A 27,612-nucleotide genomic window follows, 5' to 3' on the forward strand; every position below is an offset into this window, starting at 1 on the left:
GCACAGGGCGGGCGGGCAGGCACAGGGCGGGCGGGCACACGGCACACGGGCGCTCCCCCGCACGCAGCGCGCAGCACTCGCGCACCTTCCCCCGCACGGCGCGGCCCCAGCGCCGCGGGCGGCGCAGGAAGCCCCGCCGGCCCTGCACCGCTCCCGCCCCGCGGCTCCGGCGGTGATAAAGTGCAGGTAATGAGGAGGGTGGAGGAGGCGCGGGCGGGAAAGGCAGAAAAGTCCTGTTAACTCCTTTGCGCTCAGGGATCTGCCGCCCGGGCTGTCCCCACCTGGCGCCCCGCACCGACCCGCACCCACGGCGAGAACACGTGAGGGAGCGGCCAGCCCGCTCAGAGACGGCGGGTCCGAGCCGAGGAGAGAGGGGTTCGGGCTCCTCCAGGGGCTGGCTGGCCTCAGCTTCCTCCTGGAGGCTGTCCAGACGGGGCCGAAGGAAGTCCCAGGCAGCCTGGTGTGACCCCCAAGCACTGAGCCTACCTGGGCTGGAGGCCTCCTCACGTTCCCACTTGCCCGAGTTACCCTCTGGTCCAGTGCTTATTTATGGCTGGAAGGGGTGAAGACCTTTTCTGTTCCCTTCCCAGTGGTTTGTGGTTTTTTTGACTCCAGGAGGTGTTTCATCGTCCAGTGCCAGCCAGCATTGTTACTGGGGAAACCAAGCAGTTCATCCCAGGTGAATGACTTGCTTCCAGTCATTCAGGTAATCCCTACAAGAGAACTCTCAATGACAGAAACCAATTCCCTTACTATTTGTAAAAGACTAGTCTAGAATTCAGTTCCGTGAGTTACAAGGACTTTATTTAGTCTCTGGAGCCTGCCTTTTCTAATTCATGGTACAGAAATTGCTTCCTCTCTGCCAGACTCTATTCTCTCTTATTTAGATCACAGACTTGATGGTGATGTAGGTCTCCCTTACATACATCTTCTGCCTCAAAGCTACAAATAAGGCTGACCTGCTCATCCAGGGCGAATTTACCAGTGCCTAAATTCTGAGTAGATAATGACATAGTCAAGCCAATTTCATAGCCATGTTAGATATAGCTAATATGTCCCAAGAGGTCCCACTGGTTTCAGGACTCACCCTAGAACTCCTCCAACCCCACAGGGAATTAGCTTAACCATGACACTAACCTTGGGGGAAAAAATGTAAAAAAGTAATAGGTTGTTTTCACCAATTATGTGTTCCCTAAACCAGCTCCTGTGGGATCACAGGGTCACCCACAGTAGAGAGATGGCAGATGTGCCCAGCCTGTGTCCAGATGCAGAGACAGAGAACAGCCTTTCCAGCATCAGTGTGACATTGGATTATCTGTCACCTGAATGCAGCAGCAGCCTGGCTTTTCAGCAGCACTGGCCTGACCACAGGTTGCTGTGAAACAGTGATCCCACCTGCAACCCATGGATGTGTTCCTCCTTTTGCCACCCTTCCGTGGGATCTGGTAACCATCAGACTCCATTCAGCTGATCAGTCTGGTGGAGAAATAGCACCTCAGAAAATAATGGATTTTCCATTGGCCAGACAGCTGAATTGATCCACCTTGTGACCCTGCAGCTGCAGGATCAAGGAAGGCAGAAACCTGGAAGTGAGGTAAAGCAGAACTGCTCATTTCAGTAGAAGTTAAATCAACTTAACTGCATCCTTTGTGCATGATTTGTTGAGCAGTGTGAATCAGGCCAGCCTGAGTACTCTTGAAAGGAACAGGGTTTGCTCTAGCCACATTCTGGCATCACCTCCTTTCTGCTGCTACTGCCCTTTACATTAGCCTGTAAGGGATCTGAAAAGTTAAGTGTAAAAAAGTAATCACCTATTTTAGCAGAGTGATACAGCCCATTGCAATGATGCCTATTGCTGACACAAAAGACAGAGAAGAGACAGGATAGTGGCAGCCTTTAGACAAAAAGTGTGCTGCAGTCCTCAAAATGCCGGAGAGATCTGGGAGTCCCAATTGGCAACATTGGCACCAACACTTTTGCAAGGACAAGAGTGATTATAACAATCCCACATGGTGTCCCAAATATTTCTCTTATTATATTTGATTTGTGCTTTCCAACTGCCCTGCAATGTAGTTTTGACAGCTGTGTTGCCTGGCAGCCACTTTGTCACAGCTCAGGATGTAATTATGAAGTGTATCTACACCCAAAAGAATAATGGATCCTTAGTCCATAATATGGACTATCAGTTGTCAAAAAAAATTAATAGATAGTAGATAGGCCTCTCTAGTTTTTGTTTGGATCATTCCAGGTTTTGGGAGGATTGTGGTAGAAATTGTATAAAATTTAATTTTGTATTGCTTTTTTTTGTTAAGCTATTGAAGATTTAGCATGGTGAATGAGTCTGGGTTTTTTCCTGCACAGGAATAGGATAGGGATCAGAGAGCAAAACTAGATCTGGTCAGGAGGTATTTGGCAAAACAGCATCATTTAAAAAACCCAGAATAGTGTTTTGCAGCCAGAATGTTTTGTTCAGAGCATCTTGCTTTCAGTGAACTGTCACTGAAGGCACAACAGGCTCTGAGGGACTGTGGTCCCTATTCTCAGCAGGTTTGACCTGCAGGTGACTCGAATTCCTGTCCCTCAAAAACAGCAGCAATAACACTAAAGGAATATATCAGATCCACTGGTCATGTGCAGACATTTGAGATTTCCAATTCTCCAGATTCAACATTTATAATTTGGTCCAATATAAAACAAAACTAAGGACACACTCTATCTGGTATTTTCTAGCAAAAAATCTAAACTTGAATGTACCTTCCAGAGTAGAGTCTGGACTAGGCTTTGTTCCCTTACTTGCAAGAGACTTCACATAAATATAGAAACATCTATGTTTAAATAGATACAGGATGGAGTCTGGAGACCTAAACAACTCTACTGCACTTTGCAGATGTGGAGCCTGGGAGTGTCTGCTTTTTGAATGTGTTTGTTTTTCTTTCATGGTGTAGCACAATCAAAAGAAATGCAGTAAAAACAATGCAAGCTGTTTCATGCCTGTATTTCACATCAGTTTTGAAATAGATCATTGCAAAAAGAAAGAATTACCTGGTATCAGACATTTCCTGACAAAGCATGATAAACTCTTCTTTTGGACTTAAAGTATTAGGAGTTTTTGACTCTGTTGGAATAACTGATAGATGCCACTTCAGTTTTCTCTGCATGAAGTGAAGATAGGCAGTGCAGAAATAGCATTGCAGAGTATTGGTGTGCAGGACCTATATGTCACTGACAGGCAGCAGTCAGTAGGCATTTAGAAGAAAGCAAGTTTTTTTCCAAAACAAGACCACCTGCTACACAACCAGCCCCTTCCCCAGGCAGTCCTGCTGGAATGGGGGTGGAGGTGCATGCTTTCCTACCCTTTCAGAAACTGAGTTGATGTCCTTCTCCCCATCTCATCAAAAAGCAGGCAAGCACATTTTTCTTCATAACACCTTTTTCCATTCAGAGGAGGTGAGCTCTGTACTGCCCACCTCCTGTACAACATCCAGATGAACATCAAAGGAAGTCCCTTTCTGTGGGATGCTCTCCTGACAATTGTAGCCTACAAATTTTAGTTTCCCAAGTGCTACCCCAATCCCAGTGCACATGAATTGGAGACTGCCCTGTCATGCTCCGAGATCCTTGCAGCTCTCAGGCTCCTGACAGAAGCCTGGCCTGGCAGATGTTTGTTTCTAGCTTTAAACTCAATATGTGCCATGACCCTGTAAAACAGAAGGGCTGGGGAAGGCTTTGCTCCATTCGGCCACTTCAATGCCTCACAGCAGTCTCAGGACACATTTCCCAGTCCCAAGAAGGGGTGTGTGCCCCTCAACACTTCACCCACAGCACAAGGGCAGCAGGTGACATTCAGCCACTGTGCTGTGAGCTGGAGATAACACTGCAGAAGTCTGGGCACTTCTCACCTTTTTCTGCTTTGGAGACTCTTCACTGGTTCACTCAGCCTCAGAACAAAACCACCCTATCCACACCTCAGAGCTCCTAGGGATCTTCTTTCTGGCTGAATAACTTCCTTGAGACTTTTTTGAGTCTAGCTGAATAACTTGCTTGAGTATTTATCTCCCTTCCACCTGATAAAAGAGTAGGACCTCAGTTGCATTCTAAATGTTGAATATCACCAATTTGCTATGAATATAAATAGCACAAATTCATTATCAGATTGAGGGCATGTATGTGGGTAGTGTATACTTTAAAAAAATAATTTAGTTTGTTTCACAAGTAATTTTTTTTGAAAAACAGTTTAGTACTGTGTCATCATATAGACCAAATATACAGTGACCAAAGCTCAGAAGTACTGCTTGTAGTTTTTCCAAAAATGTCAAAGATCTGCAAATTGTAGTGACTGCTCAGCAGAAGAAAGATACCAAAATGGGATGAGGAAGCAGGAAAACAGTGCAGGGTGTGACTTGAAAGAAAGCAGTACAGGAGAATAACTACTAAAGAGAGGGAAGAGGTTAAAGATAAAGGAGATGTATGAGTAGGTGAAATATTTCAAGTAGTTTATGATTTGTATGACTCATAGCTGGAAGATCTGAAGCTGCCTCTCTTAATTCAACCCCCAGTTTTTGCTTGACAGCCTCTTCAAGTTCAGCATCTGACCCTTTCTCCCTGCACCTCACTAAGAGCCACCTGCCCCTCTGCCCCCAGTGCCTCTCCAGCCTTCAAAATTCTCAGAGCATCTTCAAATGGCTGCTCAGCCTGTGTCCTGCCCCTGAATCCTCCACAGAATTGAGACATGATCCCTGCTACTGACTCTTCGGCACTCAAAGAGAAGAGATCTCAGGAGCACCCTGAGCAACCTTTGTTGCTGCTGTGCTTAGAACCCAAATTGTGAGAGGACAGGTGTGCAGGAGGGTGTTTGAAATCTTAAATGGATCTCTTTGCATTTCCTTTAGCAATTTGGCCTTTTTTAAGAATCACTGAGCTGTGATGACAACGGCAAAACTAATGTAAATACAGCATTGTATTTACATTGTTTGGTGTATAGCAAACTTTTGCTTTCATACAAACCCAAGGAAAAATGCATTTGCTGTGCTAACTGTGATTTGCCAGAGCTAATGAACCTGACTCAACTATTCAGTTTGAGTTCTCTTTTTAACATACTTGGTAGCAGGGGACCTCATGACCCCTCAGGGAAATTAAAATTCTTTAAGCTCATCTATCTGGCCTTTTCTGTCAAAACAGTGTTGTCATCGAGCTATTGCTCTTCCTCTTACAGGCCAAAATTCAACTCCAAAGCCAATAAGATCCTCAATGGAGTTTGTTCCGTTTGCTTGGTTCATTGGTTTTTAACTAAACATAGAAATCTCAAAATGGCAAATCAATGTCTTTTAATTAAAAATTTAAAAAGAAAACACAGAAATGAACCCATGGAATTGGGGAGATTTTTCTGACAGTTACAACTGAAATTCAAGTTTCTTTGAATTTCACAGACACATAGGCATATACATGATTTGTTTAATGTGCAATGTGAGAGGCTTTACATACATTTACAGAGGAGATTGTGTAGGAAATTTTAAGAGACAAATTGCAATTAGGTACTAAATTCTCACAGGCAATGGAGGATTTCCCCTGTGTGATTAATGGTTAATCTGCAAATGTCTTTTCTTCCTTAGCTGTTAAATTCTCTGTTTGTATTTAAATTCATGTTTTCTGTTTTAATTTGTATTTTATGCTTCTTCTCCATATGTGGATGAGGACGCTTTAGCTTCATTTTGTACAAACTATATTTAAGATACTGTGCTGCCTCTTTAAGCATCTAGATCTCTCTGTGAGTCTTCAAATGCTTAAGCTCATCAAGCACATTTGAGAGGCATTGAAATCCAAAAACTATTAAGTTCTTAAAATTATTCTGAAACTCAGCAGACAGTTAAAAGCTACGGTTAATGCTTCACTGAGGTAAAAAGTGCAGCACTTCATATGAGACCTCGAAGTCCAGATAAGGTCTCAACCTCAAGACACAAATCCATACAAAACCAGGCTTCATTGATCCCACTGCTCAGAGAGCCACTGCAAAAATGAGAGAGAGAGGTTTTTATAGCATACATATGCCCACAGTGTCTACTCAGCTTTTGTATAAGTGAGCCACTATAATGACTTTCTCATATGATTATATTATCATTTGCAAAAAGAGATATTTGCATATATGTGTACACAGATATGAAAGGTCACCTTTTGTTTTATTTACAGTGTCAGTATCTCTTGTGAACAGACCTTAGCCCCACATAATTTCTTTGATGAAGGAAAAATACAAACCCACATGCTAAACATTTGAGTTTTCAGCATAAACCTGGATCTATGTTGACAAGCTTTTCCCAGGGATAGTAACATCAGTAAAATATTTTCAGTCCAAGTTCCTGAGAGGTTGGAAAAATCAACAAAAGAATAGCATGAGATAGATTGCCAGAAATAATATTACCATTTTAGACATGAAACCATCTCACAACATCATGTGAGTATTGAAAGGCTCTAAAAATTTTTCTTTAATTTGATTTGTTTGTATTTGTTCTGGGTTTTGTTTTGCTTTAACTATGGCTGACTTTTCCTGCTGAATTAGAGGACTGCAGCTATTGAACAGAAACAGGGAGAGACATGACTGGAAAAGAAAATCATGTTTGAAGGCAGTCTGCACTGTACAAGGGATGGTGTAGGCTTGCTTAATGACTAGATAGGTATTGTCAAGAATAACATTAAAGGTAGTGAAGTACAGCTGTACCAGGACTAGCAGAGGTAATGAGGCTGTGGATAAATTCAGGTGGCTTTATCTTTTCCATTTGGGTAGTGGTAAAGGAGGGAAAGCTCACTCCAACAGCTCTGCTAACATGACCAGAAGTCTAGGGAGAGATGCTGCTTTCCACATCTGCTGGTGCAGGAAGGCAGTGCCCATGTGCCTAGGGTATAGTAAATGGATTAGAATGGATCCACACAAGGGAATTTTCAACTCTGTGTCCAGAGCTACAGCTTGATGAGCCCTCAAATCCCAATCCAACAGCCCTCCTGGGATTCTTGACTATTCACTTGTCCTGTGGGATATCTGTTCAAAGTGACTGTGGGAAAACATGATCAAAGGAATCTTGTCATGCAAGGAAGTAGCAGACAGCAAGGGCAGGGTTGGGGAAGGAGGGGTAGCTGGCACAACAGCTCTCCCCATGCTGAGATATCCAGCACACCCAGAGGAAAGGAGAAATTGTCTTTATCCTACCCATCATAATCTCCTCCCCTTTCAGTCTCCTCTAAGTGTTTACAAACACCTCTGGAGACTTCTGAAAAGCAACAGGAGTCAGGGAGTTAAAGAAATTAGTGTAGCAAACCAGTTTGTCCTAAGACATCAACACAGGTCCAGTTGAGACTACCCATGGAAGATTATGGATGTTGGCTTGTGGAGAGGTGGGTTTAACTGGAACCTCAGCTACAGAGGTTTACTTCTGCATGCAAGCAGTACTAGCTCTGGGCTCTGCATGCATTTATCTGGCTGAAATGTGTTTAAATTACCTGGAGCAGCCAGAATGGTAGTCTCCCAGCAAGCTGCATCAGCAGCCATGTGAAACCTGCTGGAAGAGTCACAGCAAGCACATGGTACTGTGCATGCAAAAGACATGAGATGGATCTTTCTTTCCCACAAGAGAAAGCTGTTCCCTCTCACTGAAGCCCTGTAATAATGTTTTTTTTTTTTTGTACTTGGCCTGCAAGACATTTACAGTATTTTCTGAAAATCGGATACACTATCATTAGTAAACAGTGTTATATCTGTAACGGTAATGACATAAAATGATACATTTATATAAAGATAAACTATTTCTAGCAAAATACCGAACCAAATTAATCTAATTAAGAAGTTGCTACTGAACCTAGTAATTTACAGACAAGCAATTTGTAAACCATCTAACGATGTATTAAGTAAACAACAACATCTATCAAAGGAAATCTGAGACATTTTGCCAACTAGAGGACTTGGCTAAACAAATACATTTGTAGCTGGATCTAATTATTGAATCAGAGCTTAAAAAATGCTGTTGTGGCAGCCTGCCTGGACTGTTGTGGTTAGACAAAAACAATTCTTCCCTTTTCTTTCAGTGTTTTCATTCATTTACAGCACAGTTTTTGAAGAATAGAACTTGGAAGCCAGTCCAGTATCCCACATCACAATTAACAGTCAAATCTATAGGATGATAATTAGGACATACATTATTGTCCCAACCTTATATATGACTACCTCAATAAAGTCAGGTATTTACAGCTAGATACTTATTTCTAAACATTGCCCTCAGCAGCAATTCTAAAACAAAACCCTAACAGACACTACAGAGAAAAATATTGAATTACATATTTGAGTTTCTCTTTCCCAATTCTTGCCAAACTGTATTTGTCTCAGGGAGACAGATCTGCAGTTTGATTAAGACCTAGGTAGCTTTCTGGTAATACTAAGGTAATGGATTGGTAAACTACTTCTACTGATTTGTGGTGACTCAATCTCTAATACTGTTTGACTTGTTAGAAGAGGAAAGAGTAAATACCTGTTGTGAATCTTTCAAAGGTCTCACTTCCCACAGATTTTCAATAAGCTAATAAAAGGCACCTGGGAAAAGAGGAATATAGGTGACTGGAGAAGGCTGATAAAAATAAGATGAAACTTGGTGAACCAACCTGAAGCTTGTATTAGGCTTGTATTACAAGCCAAGAACATCTTCCTATCAGCTTTCACTAAAGCTGAAAGTCAGTAAGAACTGATTATTTATTTAGTAATTCATGAAAAATTCTATTTTGGCAAGTGAGAATGTGGTCTGAGTGGGAAGTTATTAAAACTAATTGGGTCGTGAAACACCAGACAGTTTGTCTGTGAGCCCCACTAACAAAGCTGAGCCAACTTGGGGAACGGCTGAGAACCTACTCTGTTTTAGAACTTTGAAGCACATTGGATCTCATTGACAACCAAATAAATGCATTTCAAAATCGAGAATAATGTAATGGAATCAGCTCCTCACTCTTGATTCTTCACCTTTAGGTTTTGGCCATCTTTAGTCTATCTACACAAGAACCACTAAACTAGGCCCCCTTTCGTGTCAATGGAGAGAAGGAAGACTTTGTAAGCTTGAATTCAGCCACTATGTTTTGAATAAGGCAGGTCTTAAAAACAATAGTTTTAACTCCACTGACTATAAAGCGAATTAAGAAAAGCAGCTCAAAACTATGAAGCTGCACTGCAAATACCTAAATTTTGCACTGGGTTTTCATTCACATTTCTGTAAAATGGGAAAAGATATAACTAAGCAATGGGAGAGCATTTACATTATCCTTCATCCAAAAGCAACAAAGATCTCAGGTAAATGTCTAACATATATGCCCTACATGTTCATTGTCTTGGATATCAACTACATGCCTTAATTAAATAAACAGGGTTTATCTTTGGTTACATCACAAGGAAACTATAAATTGATTTTAACTGTTTGTTAGAATCCCCAAGACAGACTCTATGTCTGAAACCTTTGTCCTATCCAAGGCATAGAGAAAACAGTAACTGTAAGGTAAAGCATATACAAACAGACCATTTGTTGTTTAACCTGTTCTCTGGAGGCTGTGTTGCTACAGATGAATACACAGCACTCAGTCTGAGGACACCAATCAGACTCGCTGTGTTTTCCAGTTGGTAGGCACAACAGAAGAGTGGAGCAGTAAAGGAATGGGGAGTAAAATCACATGTTTGCGTTCTGCCAAGACTGTAGCATTCACAGAAGAACACACTGGTATATTGAAGGTAGTGAAATAAATCATGTTCACCTAGTGTCAACAACACTGTGATGAGACTGCCGAACTAAAACTGACAAATTCTTCCCTTTTTCTGCTTTGGAACTGTCACAGTTAATCTCTGGTCAAGTAGCTAGCCAGGTGCTGCTTGCCAGCCCTGATGTCAAGATTATGAAAATCAAAACCATCGTTTCATTAGGACACCAGCCATAAGTCCAGAGCCTCTGGCTTGGCCACAAAGATGGCAACAACTACCAAAGTCTGCTAAAATGCAAATGTCTTCTTCCCCAGAGGAAAACATGAGGGGCTTATGGGGCATTAGCACTGACAGCACTGACAATTAGCACACTGACTACCATATGGCTCTGTCTTTTTACCCTTTGCATATACCTTCCTTGCTTTCTGCCACTGTACATGTTCCTAGAGGCACGAAACCAAAGTACCAAGTGGCAGAAAGTAAAAGCTGAGGTTGTCCCATACTCCCATAAAACCTTCCACTCACATCCCTCCACCGATACTGCCAAATCTCACCCCAAGCCTTCCCATGATTCACAGATGATTTAATCAGTTCTGAACAGATAGATTTTGGGATCAAAAGAGAGTCAGAAATGCAAAACAGCACAAAAGGACACCACTACACCCAGCATTCCACCAAGGCTTCCAGTGCCCATTACCTTCAACCTGCACAGAGTTTCACATACTGAGGAGAGGGCATGAACCAAGAACTTGACTACAACAGTTACTTTTCCTCCATCAGGGCAAACTGGTGCCGCTTAACAGAAATAGCTGACATGAAACCAACAGAAGAAGGCTCTCTTCAAAGACACTATTTGGGCATGTGAAGTGTCCTGGGTGACAGGTAACAATCTGCTATTGAATACAGTTAACTCTTCTCCATTCTTCCTAAAAATTAACCCAGGGTTAAGTGTAGCTTTGCATAAATGAAGCTGAATGGGTATTTTCAGATCCAGGACTTGCATGAGAAACAATCTCAGTGTAAGCAAAATCTCCTCTAGTCAGTGGCTATGCAGTAAACATCCTTTCTCACACTCCTAGAACTACCTAAAGCATTTGATGTTGTCTCAGAGGTACAGTTCCTTTTCCTGAGATAAAAAAGCAAAGGTCCAGGGCAACAATCTGTAATGGTCTGAGCTTTTTCTCCAGCAAGGCACTAAAAAAATAATGAGAGAAATCTGCAGCTTTATCAGAAACTATCACACAGCTCTTTTTCAGTGTCTACAAGCAATCAGCACGTACAGTACGTGGAAAACCAAGACTTATGTTCCAAGTTGTTACTTGGAAAGTCATTTGTATCACCTTTCCAGACACTGCATAACATAATCTAGCAGTCATCCCTGGCTGGCTAGGAAACTTGTCTCTGGTAGATTATAATCTGTTTTTAGTAAGTCATGCTTTGATCATCCATCAACTGACTATAGCATACAGTGTATGTTCACAGGAAACTGCAATTACTGTAAAACACTGCCAGGCACCTTCTTGGAAAAGCAGGCTCTCACATGCATGCTACACTTTGCTACCAAAAGAACCCATCCTAGTCTACACAGTTCTTCCCTCAGGAGGAATACACAGTAAAACACACCATGGACCTGAGTCAATTTATGCTGCACAGTGCCAGAATGTGCCCTATAAAAATCCCACAGAAGTGGGGGAAATGTATATTTATGAACACTCATGCTCAGCTGAAAGACTGTAAGTGATGACAAATTGAAATTATTTTTGAAATTGATTTCAACATTTAATTATGCTCACAGTTAAAACTCTGCTTTTTAGAAAGATATTTATAACAGGCATTTTAGTCATCTAATTAAAATGTGATTCAGAACTCATGAGCCTGAGAGCCCAACTGTATATCCAAAGGGAAAGACATGGATACTAGCACATGGCTCAGGGCACCTAAATAGTTGTTTAGAATCAGACAGTGTAAAAATCTATCTTTTGCCTTCATTAATTTAAGATAACCTAAAGCCATGTTCCAGTTCAGGTTGGTCACGTGACCATAATTACTTTTGATATAGCAAGGAAGTTGAAGCAGAGCAAAGCTGTTGTGGACATAGCGAGAATTTCTCTACTGCCACATGCAATCAGTAGCACAAATGGAACTTCAGCCCACACTTCTGCTCCTTGCTGGCTTGGGATAGGCTTAAGTATGTACTTATGCCCTGCTCAATGGGGCCTGAAGAAACAGATTTCAGCTGTTACAACAATGCTTTTGTCTCTGGCACACAGCCATGCAAGGGAATCCAGATTCTCTGACTTCCTGAGCACTGCTAGTTTCCTGAAATCTGGAAGCACCACATCATTCTTCCCCATTTCTCTGCCGACCTGTGCTGCAGGGCAAAGGGTTCAAGTGGTTTCATTCACTTTTATTGGAGTTTCTCTTTTATTTCCAAAAAAAGTGTAAAGAAATATCTAGGGATTCTAGATAAAATTTCATTTCTTGTCTACTGTCCCATGGCAAAACTTCGTATTGCAAAAGATTTGCCTCACACTCACACTGACTTCCATGGCTATTTCTTCAGTCAATAAACTCATTCTATGTTCTTAATAGCTGTTTTCCAGATATCCAGTGGAGTATGACTTTGGGACAACTCTAGGGGCTACTCTTCAGAATGCAGTGCTATCCTCATAGCAGTGCAAGACTGGCTTGTGCTGGTGTAGTAAGGGGGCCTGGAGGTGTTCAAAAGCCATTGAGATTTCCACACTGCTGGCAGTGGCTGTGTCCCCTTATCTCCCACCCTCATCCTTCTCCTGTTTTATCCCAGCATAAGGCTCAGGAGAAAACAACTGACTGAACAGAATTATCTCAGGAGGAGAGCGTCCTTCAAGGTCAGCACAGGTAGACAAATTGCTTTTTCTCTGTATCAACAACACAACTGTTTCAGTTTCATATCTCACTGGCAAAATCAGGAGCAGAGCAGCTTGAGGCTGCCTCAGCTTTCTGAATGCTTGAGCATGTGTTGTCCCTCTGCTCCCAGGTGGCTTAAAAGCATAATCACTGCCTTTTGTTGATAATGTTTTGCTTTCTGAAAGATTGAGTTCTACATCCTGGCTTTCAAAAACCCAGTTCACAGTGTTCTGTCTTTGCCTGCTCTCGTGCATATAGAGGCAGTAGCAAAATGCCAGCTGGGTGTCAGTGTAGTGTGACTGCTGCAGTTTTGACACTCAGCCATGTAGAAGGCTTTGGTCCATACAGGAAATAGTTTTCCAACTTCTCCACATACACTTTTCTGTTGGAAATTCTTTGCAGGTTTTTTTTTACCCCTCACCTGAAGCTTTACAAATGAATCACCAACACAAATCGGACTCTCCTTATGAATCTTTTGAACAGCCCAGCTAGAAACCATTTCATATTCAAGAGAAGATGAGGGGAGAAGAGTTAAAACCTAAACCCCCATTGATAGGCTTTTAGAAAAGCATGTCATGCCACAATGTCACCTTACCTTTGCTCTTGAGGCTGACACTTCTGAGAAAAACATGTAATGAACACATGCTAATGCACAGATATATTCATAATACGTATGCACCTTGAGGGTGTGCTAAATTTTACTTATCCTTCCTTTTTTTTAGTTTGCATGCCCCTCTAACTCCCTATGTTTAAAATCTGCACCACATCTTAGGACAGACTTAACTGTGACCTTGGTGTAGCTTGGAAGCTCCCACTATTACCTGCTAGGCAAGAAAGAGCCAGAAGAACTGTTCATTGCTATCAGACTGCAGTACAGAAAAAAAAAAAAAAAAAAAAAAAAACAGGGACCAAGAAGTGCCCAGCAAATGCTTCTTTGAGCAATGAGGCATAAGGTGTTTTCACCACCTTGGGCTGGTCAATATAGTGAAATCTGACCACATCATGAATTGTAAATCTTGGAAGTATATGGTCCACCACAACTCTTAGCAGTTTCAGAAAAAAAGAAAGTTACCGTAAACAGAGAACTGATATTTCAAAAGATCCCATGAGACATTGTTTTGTAAATTTGGGCTTCAGTATGAAACTATTTCATTTTGACTACAAAACCTGATTGTCAAGCAGATACATAACATAAAATGATAAAATAATGCTGCTACTGTTCCTTGTACCCTTTAATAAAATCCAAAACAATGAGTGCTTACTAATATCGTGAAGCAGGTTATTTGATACTAGTGAAAAATCTACCTAATATCAATAAACCAAGCACTGTTAGATTTTTCTTTTCAACCTGCTCAAGTTCTATCAAAATTCAAAAGTTCCTGTGAATTTTTTTTATTTGAAAAAGAGATGCACTGCTGCAGGGGAAATAGCTCCTTCCTTAGTCAATCAATGAAACTATATGGAGTAGCAGAAGTTCTTATAGTGTCTACTAGCTACAAATATTTTTGTGTATATGCAGGTCTTATTCCTGTACAAATCCATAATTTGCTGGTCTTGGCTTCAGTCCCTTCACTTTCAACCTTAGTCTTTCCCACACTCTCCTTTCTCAAAGATTCCTGGAAACCCAAAGGAGATTTTAAAAAGAAAAATAAACTCCTATTAGTCTTTGAGAAACACAGCTACTTTCTCATAAAAACCTCAAAATGGAAAGAAGGCTGAATAATCAGATTCTGTTTTTATTTAGACAACTTCTGCAAGTCCTGTATACTCTGCTCCAAGTTACCTCCATCACAGGACAGAGAAGCAGTAGCAGAATTTAAGCATGGTTCAAAAATGACCAATACAAGGTGGAGGAGAAGCTAGACTATTGGGATCAAAAGACAACATAGCAGTCAGTACAGTAAGGAGCTGCTGTGAATTATAGCACCGGTGCTGGCACTGTTAAATATGTTCCTCAGCCACCTGTACAGAGGGATGGAGTGCACCCTCAGTAAATACACAGGTCAAACCAACAGAGCCAGCATGTGAAAGGCCACAGCTTTCCTTCATGGTGTTAGTGAAGCCATTGTGTCCAGTTTTACATCTTCCAGGAGAGGAGTGAGATCCAAAATGGTGTGAGCTCAGCAGAGGTCTGCAAAGATGGGTGGGGCTGGAGCCTCTGCCAGCTAGGTGACACTACAAGAATTGAGCCTGTCCAGCTTGGAGAAGAGATGGGTTCACAGCAAACCTCACAGCAACCTAACAGGGCCTTTGGAGGACTACAGCAAAGATGGGTACTTCCAGAGCTGCACAGTAAAGGGATGACAGGCAACAGACACAAGATTCTGCAAGGGAAATTCTGCTTGGTTGGATGGACAGAAAAGAATTCCACTGCAAACACAATTAAGCAGTGAAAATGAAAAAAAAAACCTAGTTTCTATAGAGACATTCAAGTTTAACTAAAGGCTCTGAGCCTTTGCGTGATTTTGAATCTGGCCATGTTCAGAGAAGGGGCTAGAACAAGAAGTCCTTTTCAACCTAATTTGGTTTATGATTCTGTGGCTTCCTTAGTTTGTAAAATAAAATTAATTTCTACTTTTGAATGCTTTATATGAATTTGTAAAGAAAAGAAACTGAATGCCTTAAAATGTAACCTTTTAATTAATACATTCAGGTAAAATGAAATTAACTATGATTTAATGTAGAAGTACTACACAAGACTTTAATCATGCAAATGACAACTATCGCTTCCCTTCTCTACAGGTTCATAAGCTTCACTCATCAGCATAATAGCTGATCAACTTCTCCTAATGCTCTAAGCAGCGTGACTAACATCTGGCATGTAGTTTGTCTCATGGTTACTGGCATTCCCTTCTATCTGTTTAGATCTTGACTTCTTTTGTTAGGGACATTCACATAAACAGGATGTTTCTCTTTCTGCCTGTGCTGATATCATATTGATGAGAGTTCTCCTGCAATAGCCATTTTTGGCAAGGTAACATTAAAGGCTGTGATTACCAGCAAACAAAATCAAACCTGCATTCAAAACGACAAAATAAAATGGAATCTTGTCCAGATCCCGTTAGAAAAACTGCTCTCTGTCTCCACTTCATCTGATAGCAGCAAATGTAATTTGCACAGCTGTTCTTCAGGGACTTACACAAAGGCTTCAGGCTCTGGGAAGACCTAACCTTTGTTTCTTTCTGGGCTGATGCTATCTCATTTTTATAAGGTCATAAATCAAGGGAAGAGAAAGAGAAAATATATTTGGGTTTTTGAATGCAAAATGAATGGGAAAAAAGCTGTAATTTAAAGCAAAGTCCTCCCCCCTCCCCTTTTTCTTCCCAAGTACAAGCTCCCTGCTGTACAAATCAAAAGTATACACCAAGACAGTGCCTAAATCTTTTATGAAATGGGCCCTTCACTTGCACTTCAATGGAGCTTGCTGTGCATTAAAATTTCTTTAATCGCAGAAGGAAATAATTCTGCAACTAGAGCACAGTGCTTCCTGCTGCACCTGGTATTTGGGCTGGATATGGGTTGGATTAAGAGAATTTATTTTGGTGCCTTTTTGCTGTCTTGCCATGGACCACCAGACCTGAGGGTCACTACAGTCATGAAAGGGTAGAAAACATGTTGATTTTGAGACCCACAGTGTTCCTATACATATAAATAATCCCTACATGCCCACACTATGCTGCCTCACCTGCAATGTCCCCCATGCTGCAGCAGGCGTGTGGTAGCATGGGGATAGTTAAGCAATCCAAACTTCAAGCCAAGGTGGGAAGCCAGCAAGGGTGGCCAAGATCAACATCTCTGGGTTGCCAAGGGACACAGCTGCATGCCAGTATTCTCCCCCAGGCAGCATATGAAATTCCCCATGGGAATTTCTCAGATGTCCCCATGTCTTTTTCTCAGATCAATGCCTCCTGGTGGTCCCTTAGCTATCCAATGTACTCATCTCATGGATTAAGGACACACAGGGATTTTGACATGAGATGGGCATGCACCAATGTGCCCAGCTGTGGAGAACTGGATTCTCTGATGCCAGGCATATTCTTTTCTTACTCAGCTCTCTTCCTTCTCTTCAGTCGCTTTGTTGTCTGCACAAGTTTCCCCCACTAATCACAAGGGGATGTATGATCCCTACCTGGTTTTCCCCAAATCCTCCCTATTGCACAATATCCTCTATAACCTGGGAGGCATCTCTGCAGTTCCTTCACTCTTGTGAAGGCATCTGAGGTTTGAAATAATTTCTTAATTCTTAAGTTTTTGACATTCATAGAGCCCAGGCAAGCCTGACTCAGATCAATGCAGCCTACAAGCATGCACACTCACAAATGGATTAGCACCAGCCTTCAAAGAAACCCCCTCAAGCCCAAAAACAACAAAAAACGGGTCCACCCCCTCCATTACATAAAGTCCCATGTTTGCTGCAAAAAATAGTAACAGAAAAATCTGCCCAAATAAGATTCAGGGAAGACACTGAAGTAGACTCAGCTGAATTCCCTAGGAAGAGAAAATTCCTCCAACATGGAAGGGATATATTTTTTTTCTAAAGGGTAGGTATGTTCAGTAATAATGTTCATCATCCAAATACTTGGTTTTATCTCTGTACAGGCAAGTCTGGCTCTGTTCAGTCACATCCTACTTTACTATATACTTCCAGTGTAGAATCCTTCCCTATATGTTTTTGAGTCATGCATGTTACCTCTAATGCACCCTTCCTTGTACTGTTTAGGTATAAACTTCACCTATAGACAAATGGGTAGAGCAGGGAAAAGCCCTAATTTCCTTATACTTTAATCAAGGAGTATATTTTAGTGTCTGTTGTAGTTCTATTTTTACCTGGCATCAGATATGAAATATACCTTGTACTTAGAATAATTTTTAATCATTGAAGGTTTTTATGTATGATTTTTGCCAGTTCCTTTTGTCTGAACCAGAAGTAACTGAATCTAAACAGCTTTTTAAAGACAAATGTAAGGAAAATATGCACTAGAAGTTGGGCGTGGTGGATTTTTTTGCTGTTGGGGGTTTTTTGTTGTTGTTTTTTGGTTGGTTTTGGTTTTTTTTTTTTTTTTTTTTGAGAACTTGATGCTCACTATGATAAAAACATGTCCAACATAATGTTGCCGTATGTCCACATTTCTTCCTGGGCTGTTTTTATACATTCTGCATAATATTTTAATTCATCTCATTTCCCTGTGTTCAGAAGCAACTGGTAGCATGCATCCACACTGAATGTTTTTGTGAAGACTTGTACTGAAGCACAGAGTTAGGATCAAGGATCATTCACACTTTTGAGGTGCCACTGATAATTTTAGGAGAAGTTTGCAATGTGAGAAAAGACGCTTTATCTCTTTTTCTCAGCCTGTGTTTATTTGGAATATTAGAATAAGACATGAGAAAAGCAGTAAAAAATGGCACTGAATATCTGGAATTGCAGTTTGATCTTGTCTACACAGTTTGTGCCTAGCCATGGCTTCTCTGAGAGTTAACAACAAATATTTGCCACATAGGCTAGGAAGCTACATGCCATAGCTGCTCCCTGTAGTCATCCCTCCATTCTCATCTTCTAATGCTAATTAACCCCAAACTCTGACTGCACAGCTGAATAATGACCACCATCTATACAGGCAGATAGATGGTAGCCTCCCCATATGTCTTTTGATTTCCATATCTACCTAAGTAAGGACTCACTATCTAGAATGGCCTTTCCTATAGTTTTGTTCAGTGAAGCATCTTTAATTCTGTTCCAGCTTCAAAAGACAGCAAAAATGTATCTTTTTGGTAATGGCAGACAGCCATTACCTGGTATTTTTTTAGAGTAGTTTATCAATTCTGCACCAATACTATTGTCTCTTTAACACTAGCAGTCTTCCATTTGCACTGTGAGCTTTTTTTTTCCAGAAATCATATTCCATTGTCTCTGCAATCATTGTCTATTTTCATTTTCACACAATTGCTGCTTTATTAAGCAAAGTATTTAGAAAGTTCCTCACAAAACCTTTACACTGAGTGCTTTTCAAGAATTAAATGGTAACAGAACAATTTCTTGCCCATCACTAGAATGTTAATTAGCAGGCAGTTTTTCTCATTTTTTTTCAATCTTCTCTCCTCAAATCTGCATGTGTTAGTTAAGACACCATATTGATGTGGGCGGCAGAAGAACCAGAATAGAATAAAGAAATATTAAATCAGCACATTGCCTGTCCTAATGAAGGGATGCATGAGAAAATGTTACGGTGGGAAAATCTTGTGAAATAGAAAGCCAAGAAATGAAAGACAATTTTTATAGTTTACTTTGGACTGTCTTACAAATATCTGCTCCTGTGTTTATACTCTGCAGACCCAACTGCATAATTTCACATGGCACAGCATCACATTAGAAGGCAACAACAGCAGAATGAAGCCAATACTGATGCTGTGTCAAGTCAACCATGGGACAAAGTTCACACATTCAAAATTATTGCTTCATTACCCACAGGAAACTGAATACTGCAGTACTGGCATTCACAGACTGATGCTGATGCTCTAATTGGTTGCTCAGCTTTAATTATAGGCAGACATGGCAGGAACATGCATGAAAATGAAGTCTTTGTTTCAGAGGTGCTTGGAGAGCCAGCGTTCAGCAATAATCACCAGCAAGTGGCAGCCACCACCAGAAAGATCCCAGCTTTCCAAAGACACTGAAGCCAAGAAGCCAGTGGGATACCTGGCAATGAGAAAATGGGCACAGAGGAGCACAATTTTCTCCTCCACACAACTCATGCCTAGTGAACAGTCAAACCTCACTGTGGAAGGTGCTGGAGAGGGAGATGAGGTAGCTGAAACCTGAAGCTCCAGAGCCAAACCTCTACTTTGGTGTCACCACTTGGTACGTGCTGCCATGTACTGGCATGCACAGCAGCCTCCTCACTCCGTATGCATGGCTTTTACCATCTCACTCCTCAGACTAAAAAGCCACCATAGCATTTGGTGCTTATTACATATCCTGACAAACTGAGTCCTGGTGAAATTGAGCACAAGTCCTCTGGAAAAGTAGAACTTTACCAGAGAAAATTTTCTGCCCACCTCTGTGGCATCCTCCAGACTCCAGGAGGGATAAGGAGATCCACAGCATCACAGAGCAGCTTGTCACAGCAGTGTAAGTTCAGGTAATGCCTAAAGGAACTCTATGAAGAATATAATCTGTGAATGTATTTTGTAGAGGTATACTGCAATAGATATGTGCACCACATACAGTAAACAATATAATGGGATTTCTTGGACAGGTGTACAGCACTTGCATAAAAACCAACTCCTTCCACCATGGGGTGGAGGTTTCAGATAAACATCCTGTCTCACCTCAGGCATGTGACTTACTGTCAATCTTGAGCAGGGATTGTTATCCCCAATGCTGTGTTTCTAAAACAATTTTTCAAGAACACATAGTCATCACACTGCCAAGGCCCACAGTTCATACAGTCCCAGAACCACTAAGGCTGGAGGGGACCCTGGAGCCACCCAAGCAGCCTCCTCTAAGGTTACTTCTTACCTCTTCAAGTTATATAGCTTTCAGATTTTCTTTTCTTTTAATTATTAAAAAAAAAAAAAATCATTCTAGGCAAGAGGAAATGCCTTTTCCTCCTGATTTCCTCCTGATGGTTTAAATAAATCTGACACGTGTCAACAAGTCAGGAGGAAATTCCAGCAGCAGTTACATAAATTGCTGAAAACAGGCATGTTTAGAGAGAGAATTCTGATGCTGAGCCATGGCTGTGTCAGTACAGGTATTGGTAGACTTAAAAGAGACAGCACTACATTAGTAACCCTCATCTGAATGACCCCAGGTCAGTTCTAGGTAGATGAGATGTACATTTAAATATCTTCACATCAAAGAAAAGGGAGAAATTATTACATCTACATCCTCCACTTTAATTTCTAAACCAATTCATCCATCAAGTTGTCTTGAATCAAAATGCTACTTCCAAAAAAGTCTGCACTAGATGTATTATGGCAGGCAGAGCAATCCCTTCTTCCTGTTGTTCAGCAACAGATCATTCAAGACAGGAGCCTGGGCTGTGCTGAAGGCAGATAAAATTACAGTCACTTCCCAAAATTAATGTCAAGAGCTGGTTCCTCTTTTCTCCACATCATGGAACCAATCCACAATTGTTACACTTGATAGACAGCTCTTTCTCTACCTTCCCAGGCCTAAGAAGGAAACCTTGCCTTCAGAACCCTTTCTTAGTCCTGTCCACACATTTCCTGGTCCCCCAAACAAGCTGCATTTATCTCAAGAATTTAGCCTTTGGGGGAGGAGGCGGGGGGATCCAAAACATGGTATCGTTGGCTTACATAAAAATGTAGGACAAAATTGGTGTATGACTGCTTCTTTTTTTCCAGACACACATGCTGAGGAGAAACTCAGGTCTACATGAGCAACCAGATTTTACACCATCAACATGAGCACAGTAGAGATTCCCACCTTCAGCAGATGGCAGAAAAGCCCCATGCACTGACCCACAATAGTAGTAAACAGAGAAGCTCTGATTCTTCATTGCAACACAGCTTGTGTTGCACACAGAAACCTCACAAAACCATCCCCTCTGCCCACCAGAGCACTGCAGCAGGGCTCCAGCCATGCCTTCCCCTGGGAAATGGGCACTCTGAGACCTCCAGAGGGGTTTGGCAGCACCCAGAGGCTCAGGAGTGCTGAGCATCACAGGGGTGATTGAAACCTGAACCTTCCACTGTGGTCACCTGAGTTGGAATACCATGCCCACAGTCATCCAGCTGGCAAAAAATAGGTTATGGATATGGTTGGCCCAAGAGCAGAACCTGCAAGGGATGTTCCTACTTTGCATGGCCCCCGAGCCTTTCTCTAGCACCACTTGGTCTGAGGACAGAGCTGGGAGCACTTTCTGGACTCCTGGTCTCAAGGACACAGACCCTTCAGATGATGCAAACTCGACTTCAGCAGCAGTTTGTTGCCAGGGGAACTGCCCATCTCCTAATGTGTTGCAAAAACAATCTCTGTCTCTCCCCCTATCCTTTTCAGTGTGTTTAGAGAGTGTCTAGAGGGTGTCAATCCTGAGGCTAGCAGTCCCCAGGCTTCCTCTCCCAGCTCTCTCCAAAGTGCCAGGAACGAAGCAATCAGGACAGTTCAGCAATCAATGTCCTGATATAATCCTTCCCCTTTGTCAGTCAGTAGGAAATAAATTACTCACTGGAGCCTGCTACAAAGATACCACCCAGGCACAGATAGCATTCCTTAAAAGGGATGTGAAAGACAAAGACTAATCAAGGATTCTGCAGCTGTCAGAGGAAGGTATTTTCTATGGGGAAGAAAATACCTCATTTTCTTGAGTATTTCCCATGTGATTTTACCTTCATGCAAATTGTAAGCATAGAGACTGGAGCCCAAGAGATCTCTAGAGGTTATGTGAATTTTCAACATCATTAAGCCTAAGGTTAAATGAAATTGGAAGCAAAATATGAGCTTTCTGATGTCCAGTATATCTATTCTTACCTAACAGTTACATGAGGTGAAGGAGAGGTATAAGTGGAGAGAAGAAAGGCCATAGAAAATTTCATCTTTTGATACAATCTAAGTGGCAAAGCTGAAAATCAAAAGATGGGAAGCAGCAGTCACAGAACCTCTTCTTGAAAGGCTTAGCTTAGAAAAGGGTTCTTATTCTCCAAATATTTTTATAAGTACTAGGCTGAAGAATGAACACACTGCAATATTACTTTTGACTTCACCACGTGTTAAAAGAGGATGAAGCATCAGCTGATGCTGGATATAACCACTCAGTGTCCAGATCAGTGTTTGGGAAAATACAGATTTTTTTTTTTATTGTGATTTTTGATTACAAACTTTACCAGTTTCTTTATTTGGAGATACCTATTTGACATGTTCATATTCTCATATTAATTCTGGGTTGGTAGTTCAAGAAATCAATCAGCAGACTGCTCTGTTCAAAGCAAGTTGCCTATTGCTGAATGTTTCAGTAATATGCATTGATTTCTAGAAGGTAATAAATGTATTTTTGCTCCAATGTTTAGCTGCTTAACTCTGCATTTATCTCATCACTCCTCTAAAAAAGCTGATGAGACTGACAGCTCATTTTTTTCATCTTCTTCATGATGAAGGAATTAGAATTTATCACCTTGAGAAGACACGGGGATATTCAAGTTGTGGGAACTGTATGTTTAAGGTTATAATTTTCCTTTGAAGCACCATGTCCAAAAACTTCAAAAAGAATTTTCCTCTGAAGTAAGGAAGGGATGAAGGAAGACTAGGAAAAAAAATAGCTGTAACCTTGCAAGACATGTTGGTTGATCTCACAGTATAAAGAACACCTTGGAAGCTGTACCTGAATTTATTTTAGTATTTACCAGAGCCAAACTCTGTTGCAACAAAAGATTTAGTAACTACATTTGCAAATGACTGCTGAGTCTTGCAGTATAGACCGTATTTCTTCATCATACTTTTGCTGTCATACCTTTTTTCATGCCATGTGCTAAAGGAAAGCCAGTTGAGATAATATAAATGTAGTTGATAAATCTTTATGTTTTCCATGGTCTCTGCTCTTATTCCCATCACAGGACTAATGCACAAGCAGGACGGACTAAAACAAGTCTCTAATTAGTTCAAACATAGGACCCAAACCTTTTTCACTATTGTGGGAGAGAAAACAAGGTAGTTTCAGTTCCTACTCTTAGTTTCCTCAGTTAAAACTGAACTCTTCTCCAGGTATTTACACATCTGAGAGCCTGCCAGCATTCACATGCCCTGGGAGGTTAACACGATCAAGGAACCAGGGGTTTCCATGGGTATAAAATAATCAGCAAATATCCAAAGAGATGCAATTCTTCACAACTAAAGCACATACACTTCTCTGTAGCTCACATATTAGTTGTTTCAACTCATTTGGAAGTAGAAAACATAATTCTGATACTATTTTTGTCAAAAAAAGCTTTGTTTTTTTGCCTACATCTAAGGAAATTAGAATTTCCGAAAAGTTGAAATTTATAAGGCTAGCTTTCATTCATTACTAAGTTAAAAAAAAGGCACAGAGCATCTGGATACTTTGGGAGTTGTCTTGTCTCCAGTAATGTCTGTGTGAAACAAACTTTTTTATACCAGCCCTTCCCCAAGACAGCATTCACCTTCCAGTGAAACACAGCAGGACAGACTCTTGAGCAAGACTCAGTGACCTGAACACACACTAAAGGGACTCCCAGGAAGGACAAAAGCTTCATCAGTGGAGGATGATTCATTAGTGAATGAAAATTAGGATCTGCTTGCCCAGAGCAAATATGGAGGCAGCCTGGATTCAGAGGTAGGACCCGTTGCAATCTATTTAATTTTTGTTTTAATGCATGGCTATGATATAGAGGTGATTGATTTCATGTCCAACAAAGACCACAAAAATGGTGAATTGTCTAGAGCACACATCTTATGAGGAGCAACTGATGGAGCTAGGATTTTAGCTTGGAGCAAAGGTGGCTCAGGGAGACCCCAGGGAGGCTCTCTATCCTGAAGGAGGTTGTGCAGGGGTTGGAGTTGGACTCTACTTCCAGGCAACAATTAACAGGACAAGAGGATATCGCCTCAAGTTTTTAAACCACAGGTGGTTTATATTCAATACCAAGAAAACCTTCTGTCATGGAAATGGTTGTTAAGCATTGGAGCAGCCTGCCCAGGGGAAGTGGTGGAGTCCCCATTCCCTGGAGGTATTTAAGAGAGGTGTAGATGTGGCACGTAGTGATGTGGGTAAACTTAGTGGTAGCTGTATTGAGTTCTTGGTTGGAGCCAATGATCTTAGAGTTTTTTTCCAACATAAACTATTTTTTGATTCTATATCCAAAATTGCTACAAGGAGAGACTCCGAGCAGAACACCAGCAGGTGCAAATTCTGTCACATACAGGCAGCAAAGGTGGCCAGTGCCAGGATATGAAAGAGTGGGGCCAGAGCCTGGGAGGTACACTGCACAGGTCCAGGTGTCCCACTGCCAAGGGAAGCTGCACTGGGAGACTGGGCCAGACAGGGCTGGGGGTGAGCATGGACAGGAAGCATCGAACAGAAGATTGCTTGGTTGGTTGGAAATACTGATGATGCCTTCAGAAAGGCCGGGGAAGGGAATTTCCTAGAGCAGCTGAACTTGTCCCCAATGGTTTCATCCCCTTTGTGCTCTCTGCTGTAGCTGGGTGAGGTCATTCCTCCTTCCTCTTCCTCTTCGCTTTTGTGGTGAAGTGACATCTTTGGCTCCAAACAGGACAAGGGCAGAGCAGACTGGGATTATTTCCTTCCCAGGGCAGGTCAGGTCTTCGTCACCAAGTGTTACAGCAGGGCCAGTTTAAGACTCAACACAGAGTTGATGAAGGACCCACAGCCTCCTGTGGATGAGGGACTGCTGTGTTTCTGCTAAGCAGCTCAGGCCAGTACATACAAGAAGCTAGCTTAGTGTTTCTTCTTATTCCTTGGGTTTCTTTTTAAATATTCATTTGGAAATCCCATATTCCTAAACACAATAAATATGCCTTTACAAGAAGGTCAGTGGCAGCCTGGCTAGCTGGGAGATGTGACTGTCACTCCAAGAGAAAAGGGATTGGTGATTCCAGGCCAGCTTCATCCTCAGCCTGACAAAGCCTGTTCCTTGTATCTAGCATAAACCCAGTATCATTTTGGTGGGATCTGTACATATTTTCTTCAAGCTGTGCTCATACAGAGCAGCCACACAATCCCATCCTCATCTTTGCATTTTGGTGGTGTTTGCAAGGCAATTTGTTGGTCATGGACTAGGCTGTCCTCAGAGGAAACTTAACCAGGTTCTATGATTCAAGTGTGCAAAAAAAAATCCACTTTAAACTTTGCTGGGAATGCAGAAGCCGGAATGAATGACCTGAAGAATCAGACTAACCCTGCTTTGGAGTAAAGGGGCAAATTACTTACCATGGAGGTGCAGGGGCTCCAGCATGAGCATCTTCAGCCCTTGGATTCACTCCTGTCACACACAACCCAAACTGGACATTCAGACAAGAGGGAGACAGATAGAAATCCCTTTTTCTACTTTGAGTTAAAAAAGTAGTCTCTGCTTTGAGTTATAGCATTGAGAAATAAGAAAGGACTGTTTGGAGAACCTGATAGGAGTGGAAGAATTCAGGGGCAATACATATGACACAGATAAGCAGAAATTTCTGATTTATGTGACTGTTAACCAGCCACCTTTATTCAGTATAAATTCAGCATAAAGCAAGAAAAAGGAGATGAGATTAGTGAGAGAAAACAGGAAAAAGTAGTGTTAAGGCATTTGTAACAAACACTAAAAAGCACCATATAAAAATATAACAGTTGAAGCCAAAACAAAACTGTGTGCCTGACAGTACATTTGATATACCAGAAAGATATCTGCTAGAGAATTCATTATATGAGAGTTTAGGAGAAATAAGGACAAACTATTATTAGAAAATATGCAGAGTATGCAATGCCACTTATATCAAGAAATGTATTTTAATCAATCTTCCCCACATTGCACATTTATAAGGCTTTTAAAAAGCTTGGCAGCTCAGTGGCCTTTAGTAACCATGAATCAGGAGGTGTCAGTGGCACTGCAGCCACATAAACCAAACCTCAGCTATTCAATGAGCAGAATCCCAACCGACCTGATGCACAATTTCACTTGCCAGGTGGAAGCCTCTAATCTGTCATGTTCCCAGGTTATTTGGAGGCAACAGCTGATAACCACAGCTCTGCATGCACAGATAAAAACGTGACTCTGAGCAATCTGCAGAAACGGATGAACCGTCCTTCCTGCTGTGTGCAGCACGACTGACCCTCGACCAGCTGTGAAATCAGGGCCTGAAGCAGGATGTGAAGCTGGCCCAGAGGTCAGACAGATGCCAGCGGGCACCACCATGGGCTGCAGCCCTTTCCCCACACACACCCAGCTGCATGCTGCTAGCCAGGGGTTGTTGAGACACAGGCAATCAGCGGGGTAATTGCAATTTGCTGAGCCCCAAAACACAGCAAGCAGCCTCAGGGAGATGTTCTCAGTGTCAGACAAGGGCTCTTTGGAACAAACCTTACATGCCTAGGCATAGTGTCCATGAAGGACAAATAATTAACAGGGAGCCAAAGCTCATTTAAATCCAGCTGTATTTCAAATCTCCAAGCCACTCTGGTAAAATATACAACATGCTGTAGCGAAGTGAGCCTAAGACAGGAGACATGATATCTTTGCCTAAGACTGATGGTTTTCTTAGTTACTTCTTTCTCTCATTTTTGTGAAAATTCATGGACTTTTAAACACCATTTAAATGAAATTGCAAGCACTAGGAAACTGCATCATGGCAGCTAACACAATGCAAGATTCTCCATCCCATTGCTACACAAAATCCCTACGGCACTGTAGAAGAAAAACAGAGTAATCAATAAAATACTATTGTGTGTGGCGCTTAAACCAAAAGGTGTGCTCTTCAGAGAGCAGTACTTAGAGAATAGACTTCTGTGAGCATGCTGGTACTCAAACCTCATTAAATAAAAGCACTATCAGGTTAATTAGTTAATGTCTTGTAAGCACATTGAAGAAATATGATATCGGGTGTGAGCTGTCATTTATTTCAGGGGTAGTGGGGTATGTTCTGTATTTGACTGTGCCTGTATAATCTCCTTTGGCTTCAATTGTGGGATCTGAATAAAGATACGATATCAGATCAGTACATGCTCTGGCCTTTAAAAATGCTGCTTTTAGCATCAGCCATCTCCTCTTGACTTTAAATTCTACTTTAAATTCTTATTCCTTCTCTGCAACTCCACTCAAGCCACAGAGCAGTATCATCTACTCAGAGGTAAGCAAGCTCAGGCAACTCTGAGACACATAGAACATGGGAAGTACTACAGAACAGTGGTATGGACAACAGGAGAGTTATTACACTGTGACAGATGCATATCCAGACCACACTGGCTCCCAAGAGCTCTGCATAAAAAATCAGAGCTAGACACATCTGTGCCAATGTCAAAAGGTAAGACAGATAAACA

At 41.6% G+C, this 27,612-nt stretch overlaps 1 long non-coding RNA gene across 2 annotated transcripts; it reads left to right on the plus strand.

Moving 5' to 3' along the window:
• LOC146768174 (uncharacterized) lies at positions 1-27,298 on the plus strand. Of its 2 annotated transcripts, XR_014951681.1 has the most exons (3): positions 1-186; positions 616-706; positions 3,312-27,298. It is a non-coding gene; the product is annotated as an uncharacterized LOC146768174 (long non-coding RNA). The 2 variants fall into 2 exon arrangements; XR_014951680.1 differs by having other exon boundaries at positions 7-186; positions 616-27,298.
• Positions 27,299-27,612: the final 314 nt, after the last annotated feature.

The sequence above is a fragment of the Lonchura striata genome, chromosome 2, assembly GCF_050655825.1.
Source record: "Lonchura striata isolate lonStrDom1 chromosome 2, ASM5065582v1, whole genome shotgun sequence".
NCBI classification, from domain to species: Eukaryota; Metazoa; Chordata; class Aves; order Passeriformes; family Estrildidae; genus Lonchura; species Lonchura striata.